Genomic DNA, 7,777 nt, shown 5'->3' with positions numbered 1-7,777 from the left:
AACAACTCACTTTGTCTGTCTGTCTGTGTCTGTCTGTCTGTTTCGTACACATTTTGTTCACATTATTTCTCACACTTCCCTTTCCTGGATCTAGTTGAGAAACATAAGCACAATTATTTATTGTACCTAACAAAACATGGATCATAAAACAGATAATAAATAAAGTATTGAATTAATGGTAATTAACTAGTTTCGCTTGATAGAGAAAAAAATTATTGTTTTGCAGTATTGAGATATGTAAATGTACAGTTCTCCCCTTTATATAATTTTAAAAAAATATTTTGCTTGCTATAACAACGTAATTTTTGTTTAGTTTAGACTTTCAACTCTTAGGACTATATATATATATATATATATATATATATATATATATATATATATATATATATATATATATATATATATATATAGTCAAAGGAAAATCAGCTGGCGAGAAGAAAATCTTAATCGACCACTGGCGGACAATGGTAATGTTGGAAGTGGCAAAATATGTAGGTCACAGCTGGGGCTGCGTAACCACGAAAATACTGCATTCCTCATTAATCTTCGAACTAAAAAAGACAAGACTTTTATATATATATATATATATATATATATATATATATATATATATATATATATATATATATATATATATGGATCGAGCCGGAAGATAAGAATCATTTGGCTACATCATATATAAACATAGACTTCAAAAGAACAAACAGACAATTAAAAAATGTTACAAATCAGACCAAAGATCGCGTCCCCCAACCCCTTTCTATTTTTAGCATTGGCAAGTGTAAAAAATGGCTCATTTTTTGTATGATTCTGTTGTGCGCGATAGTGTCTGACAAAAATGAATTATTCTTAATTATTCACACTTTTGTAGCAAGGCTTATCCGGCGTCTACCCCGACGTAACACTTTGCAAAATCGGAGAAATAAGAGGAACACTTCATTTATATTTTAGGTTGGTTTCTTTGCTTTTTTTTTTTTTTAAATAGAACAAGTCAAATAAAACTAATACTTTTTTTTTTAAAGGAAAGCCCTATATGACTGAAATCGCATTAATTATTTTGAATCAATCATGTAATTACATTTTTTTTTTCAAAACTTATATTAACTCATTGTCTGTATGGTAGGATTTAAAAAAAGAATATTTCCTTTTTCTAAAATTAAACACATTTAATTATTTAATTCATTACAATTAATTGGTTAAGAACTGATTGGTTGATTTTTTTTAATGGATTAATATGTTCCTAGAAATACTGAATACTTGTGCCGAGTATCTATTGAAGGGGAAGTGGGAGCAATAACGTGTACACAATTTGTACCAGACGTGTACATAATTTGTACCAGACGTGTAAAATTTGTACCATACATGTACACAATTTGTACCAGACGCACAAAGAAAGAGACGTAATATGTTGTAAAGAAGAAAAAAGGAGGAGGATCTATGACTGTATGCAAGACGCTTAGGACGTAATCATCTTTTTTTTTTTAAGTAACCTCTGTATTATATAATATAAGATAAGATAAGACGGAACTTAACATGGGGGTCTAACTACACTTAGCAGTGATACTGAACTGAAAGGCTCTTTATATGTGGCATTATTCAAATTACTTTATTATTATGATGACACACAGGCTGCTACTGTGTAGGTAAACAAACTTGATTTATTGCTTTGCTCTTCTTATTTAAACGGTTAATGGATGTATAACTACTTACGATATTAAAGCTTCACATCAATAATTAAAAGAAATGTTTTAGGATGGCCGCAGACAGCCATTGAACATAATTTGTAAACAGAAATGTTGGCTCTATAAACTTTTTTATTTGTAAACAGAAATGTAGGCTCTATAAACATTTTAATTTGTAAACAGAAATGTTAGCTCCGTAAACATTTTAATTTGTAAACAGAAATGTAGGCTCTATAAGCATTTTAATATGTAAACAGAAATGTTGGCTCTATAAAAATCATTTTTTATTGTTATTCGAGATAATAACGACCAAAAAATGTTCAGTCTCTTCTCACCGACAGACAAACAGACAGACAAAATATCAGACAGGATCAATATCAACTCACTCTGTCTGACTGTCATTCTGGTACATATTTTGAACTTGTAATTTCTCTCACACCCATTCTCGGATAAAGTTGAAACTTTATATACAATTACTTACTGTACCTAACAAAACATGAAACATAACAAGGCTACAAAGACAGTTTGTGTGGAAACAAACTCAAAACCGGCTCCCGAAATGGTCCGCTCAGGCAGGTAAAAAGGCAGGTTTCAATATTTTCAGAAAGAATATCAGAAACTGAACTACAAACTATCAACAACTATAACCCTATTTCCATCGATACAAAAAGAATACACGCGCTGGTGTCTAAAGTGTTACCGATACTGTTGTAGTGTTAGTTCGACTAAGTCCAGTGATTCCCAAAGTGGTCTATATAGACCCCCATGGGTACACGAAGAGTTTCAAGGGGTCTACGAAAGAAAAAAATAAATTGGGGGGTCTATGAGATGTCCATGGGGGTCTACGAAAAAGTCGTGACTTTAATTCTCACATCTCATCAATGTAATTATTTCATACGCTAAATATATGATTTAATCCTTTCAATATTTATCCTGCCATTCAAACGAAAAATTGTTATATTTAATTGTAATACTTTTTGCTTATTTTTTTTCTACATGTAAAAAAAAAGAAATGTAGATTATACAACATTGTTGTTTTTTTTTTAATTGGGATTCATTTATTCCTTGTCAAACAAGCTGTTGCCTAAGTGCCTTTTTTTTATGACAATATGAAACTAAGTACACTGGAGGATCATTTAAGACGATGCCACTCTGATAAAAAGATAAAGATTTGAACTTTCGAACTCTCGAAGATAAAGTTCAGAATAGACACCACAAAATCTCTCTTTCACATCATACAGAGAAGATGGTTTGTGAGCGTCTTACAAGATCTCTTTACTTTAAAAAAATACAGAAAACACTATAGATTAAAACATTGATTATACCAGCTGTTAAAGTAGTTTTAAAAACTGTTTTACACAAACGTACATCTGATATTATTAAACAAATTTCTTTAAGCAACAATACAGTACTCACATCGGTGGTATGAGTTTTCAAATTAAAAGCTTCTTATGTAATTCTTTGCAAACAAGATATATAGTTTGGGATCAGCGGCCTCGCAAGCTCTGACAGGGTGTAGCGCTGTATGCTGCATACTTCCTAAAGGTCCTTGGCTTCTTATTTTTCCTCGGTGTTGACCCACGAAACAGTTCCCACGTTTGGGTATATCTGCAAGGCAGTAGAGGTTTGAATTCAGTTTTCCCCCTGCTAGGTGGGTTGCAAGCCAAGGCTAATGAGTCCCTCTTGCCCAAAGCTTACTGGTGGAGACGCCAGTTACTTCGCCCCTTCTCCTGTTTGAGAAAACAGTTCCACTGTCCCAGTATTTGAGCCAGACCTGAAAGATGAAGAAATACACAAAAAACTGCTCTTTACGAAAACTTTTATAGTGAGACGTAAGGCCAATAAATAAATAAATTAATATTCATTGTTTGATGAACTACTTCATAGTACAACTAATTCCTATATGAAACATAATATCCGTAGCAACGGATGATGAGCCTGCAAAAAAACAACAACAACAAACAACACACTTTTCCAGTGTCTTTGGAGGTTCAAGTAATACATATCAATTGTTATTTTAATAGTTATAAATTTGAATTTTATCAATAAAAAAGATAGAGCTCTCAAACTTACTAAGTAGCTTGAAATTACTTATTTACTCCTCGACTCATTACAGTTAAATATTACTTTTAAAAAATGGAGTTTGTCAATTTACAAAAATGCAGTACCTGTATAAGTTAAGCAGGGGTCTACCGAAAACCACAAAATATGGCAAGGGGTTTACGAGACAAAAATGTTTGGGAACCACTGGACTAACCACTTGATACACAAGGATACGGAGATTTTGTAATGTTATTATTATTACATTGTTAATATTCCTATGTATTCAATGAACTGATTGTTATGAAGATATAGTTAAATCCTAGGTGTCACTTACAAACACCACAACACGAATGAAGAGACTAGAAACGGATTTATACATCAATTGGACCCCACGATGACCTGCTAACCATTGTCAAAACGTAAACTGAAACTCTATGGCCACACCACACGGTACTCAGGGCTCGCAAAGATCTTTCTTCAAGGAACAGTACCAGAAAAGAAGATGAGGAAGATAGAGAACGCGACGGGATGACAACATCAAAAGAATGTACAGGCCTGTCTTTGAATGAAATTCTATTAAAGGCAAAGGACAGAGAGGAATGGAGAAAGTTAGTTGAAAGATCTTGTGTGGTGCCCCAACGGTCCAAAAAACTAAAGGATAGGTGAAGTTAAATGTGAGCCTGGCCTGATATTTTTGAATGGCTATCTAATTCAGTGTTTCCCAGACTTTTAACCTATGTGTACCCCTTTTTATAATGTTTATAATGCTGAGTACCTTCGCCCATCTCCCCTCCTCCCCAATGTACTTGCAACTATGAGGAGAATGAAATTGTTTGTGTCGATATGACATTTAAGGAAATATTTTAAACTCTTGAAACCAGTCTTTTATTAATTCCCACCATAATTCCGACCATCTGAGCTTTTCTTTTTGGTTGCCTGAACCAGCCAGGAAAACCAGTGACTTTGCTGAATTTAAGTCATTCAGTCATTGGTCAACATGCATGACGCGTAAGACGTATTCATCTTCTTCTTTTTTTGTTTGAAGTAACGTCTCTATTATTTAAGATAAGATAAGATAATATCTATTCCAATCAATGTATAACTCTTATCATAGCATTAACGTTCGATATGATTTTTTGTGTGCAAAATTCGATATCTCAAGATCGACTTGAGCCCACTATAAATTGGCCCCCCCCCCCCCAAAATGTTCTACAATACCAGAGAGTTAAAATACGTGGCGATTCTATACTTTTTAAAAAATCATAAGCAGAACATAATAAATAGATATTTTAAAACAATCAGCTTAGTTAATGAGGTGCAACGCGTGCCCCGTCAAAAGTCTTCCCGTACCCCTGGGGGATAGATCAGTGTTTCCCTCTTTGGGGAAGTGGGGGTGTTTCGTTAACTCTTTCTCTCCGTAACTATTTACCACATTCTGTTGGAATCAACGCTGGTATCGTCAGTTAGGAGAGAAAGAGTTAACAGACAGACCTGATGCGAATCTCAGGCCTACCGTCTATACAACTTTAAGGTTCCTTCCTTACCACAGGCAGCGAGGAATTATTTAAACGCAGTTGGCAGCGTCAGATAGAATACTTGAACATTTATCGATAAACGCAATTATCCAACACCGGAAGTGATTGTCAACCAAAAATGCTCACATTCTCATTTTCACCTGAACTCAATAATCATTAGCTCTTTGCTTTATTCTGGTGAAACCATTGTTGAAGATGGCTCTATTATGTCGTGGGTTCCATTCCTTCAAAAGTGATCTAATAATTCATGAAAAAAACATGGAATTCGCTTGTTCGGCTATTTAAACACAAAAATATTTTTTTTATAACATTTCCAAGTTGACTATCAATTTTATTGTGATGAATGTAATAAAACAGGTTTGTGAAATAGAAAGTTAGGGTTAAATGTTGTTAGTTTTACTGTGCCCAATAATTGACCATGGGTATCCTGGTCAAGAGGTTCGCAAGAGGCGTAGATGATCTTTTTTTTTAAGAGAGAGGAAGGAGGTGGACACGGCAAATGAATCAGAGCGCAGATATTAGCTTAAAGCAGTGTTTCCCAAACTGTGTTCTGCGGAACCCCAGAGTTCCGCGAGGCCTGAATAGGTGTTCCGCGAACTACTGGAATAATTAGCTAGTAGGCCATCACGTGAAATAATCTTTCTAAAAATTAAGCAGAGTGTTCCTCTAAAATTATGGCGGAGGTAGTAGTGTATGTTCAATATCACTTCCACAACCAAAGGGCCCTAATAATAAAAAAAAAAGATACCTAAATTTATCTCTATCAAAGAACAAAACTTTTAAAACAAAACGGTTAAACCCGCTTTCACAGTATTGTTACGTATTTCTGGATCTTCTGGCTAAATGTACTAGTAGACACACAAATAAAAACACTGCAAAGAACTTGACGACTCAACTTTCAGCTTTATATAACTTTAATGACTATTAACTCTAACTTTACTGTAACATGTAGCGTAGAAGACTGTACAATATCTGTCAGTTTACAGTAACTATACTTCGTTGCAATACATCTCTTCACTTCGTTGCAATTCATCTCTTCTCAACTTGCATCGAGCCGTATTCCACAGAACAGACCAACGACACACTTCCCAGTGTTGCGCCAGGTCTCCCAAAGCTGAACCAAGTCGTACTCAAGTCTACCGAATCAGAGCCGCACACGTCTTAATTCGACTGTTTCGACTGTAACGGCTCAAGTCCAGTGTAGTTCGCTGTATAGACTTTAACGACAGTAGTCCATTCCAGTTAACTCTACCCTAGTTAACTTGCATCGAGTCGTACACATCTCTCTTCTGCTGTCTCGCACAGTAGACAACAGTACCGACGACTCACTCACGACTCGCATTAACTCTCTGGCTTATATACAGTCCCTAATCGCTTGTCCAATATTGCAAAAACACTGCTAGTATCTTCTGGAATAACACGTGAGGAAACGTCACATCCTGTCTTTGTTTATACGTGTAGATTCCAGAAAACATCAGCTGCAATGTCATCTTGCCGGGGTCACAAGTTGTGACCTCTATCTGTCACTGGACATTGCTAGTACCTTTTGGAATAACACGTAAGGACACGTCACATCCTGTCTCTGTTTATACATGTACATTCCAGGGAACACCCGCTCTTGTGTTATCTCGTCGGGGTCACACGTTAACCTCTTCCTGTCACTGGTCATTTGTAACAGTATTTTATATTTGATATGAATATATTGGTTAGACGGATAAACCTATGTTTACATTCTCCTTTTTTTTTTGTTGCAATTTTTTTTTTCATTCTCCTTGTAAGAATATAACGAATGCATCATTGCGAAACAATCAGTGACACGTTCGTTTCTAAAATGTTTGACATGTTTCGGATGTTCCTTCAGAGTTGAAGATAATTTACTTCCTAATCCAAACCTCCCGCAGGACGACGGACGAGTGGCAGCGGGAAGGGTATAAACTAGGGACCATCGACAAGTCCGAATGACAGTACATAGCGCAGCCGCCCATGTAAGACTTTCCCTCGGGCTCCTTATGGGCTGAGTTCGAATCTCATCTCATTTGTTCCGCTTTTGCTTTCACATTTTTCTTATGAGCTCTACATTTTGTAAAACAACATCTTCTCTTTGAATCAATAGAACAAATTCATGCCAGAGTTTAAAATAAACAAAAACAAAAAACCTGGGTACAAAAAAAAATCGCCAAATGTGACTATCCAGTTATAAAAGCATGTACAGCATTAGGTTCTTAGGGCTTTTTTATTGAACGCAAGCTACCTCCCATCCCACTAGGTACTGATCGCCCCCTTTCATTTTATATTTGCTAAAAGATTGAATTTTAGATTAAAATTGCGTAGCCACTTCATAGACGACGGTAAAAAATATCAATAAGGAACATGTCAAGATAAAGAGTAATATAGACTAATGGATATGTAATCCCCCCCCCCTCCAAAATAATTGCCCCTACCGTCGAGTGGTTAGGGTCGGTTGGTAGGGGATCGTTAAAGGTAATCGACCCTACACACACCGCGATTAGACCGATA

General features: G+C 35.5%; 1 protein-coding gene across 4 annotated transcripts in view; it reads left to right on the top strand.

Annotated features, from left to right (window-relative positions):
• The first annotated feature begins 737 nt into the window (after positions 1–737).
• The window catches only part of LOC106076005 (uncharacterized), a 67,724-nt gene continuing 60,684 nt past the window's right edge, over positions 738–7,777 (top strand). Inside the window, exon 1 of one of the 4 annotated variants that reach the window (XM_056042143.1) lies at positions 738–951. The gene's annotated coding sequence lies outside the window, so the exon portion shown is untranslated. The remainder of the gene's footprint in view (positions 952–7,777) is intronic. The other 3 variants (XM_056042145.1, XM_056042144.1, XM_056042142.1) reach the window with 3 other exon arrangements.

Source organism: Biomphalaria glabrata, chromosome 9 (genome assembly GCF_947242115.1).
Source record: "Biomphalaria glabrata chromosome 9, xgBioGlab47.1, whole genome shotgun sequence".
Lineage (NCBI taxonomy): Eukaryota > Metazoa > Mollusca > Gastropoda > Planorbidae > Biomphalaria > Biomphalaria glabrata.
Note: the sequence above shows the minus strand (reverse complement) of the source record. Positions and strands in the feature narration are given on the sequence as shown.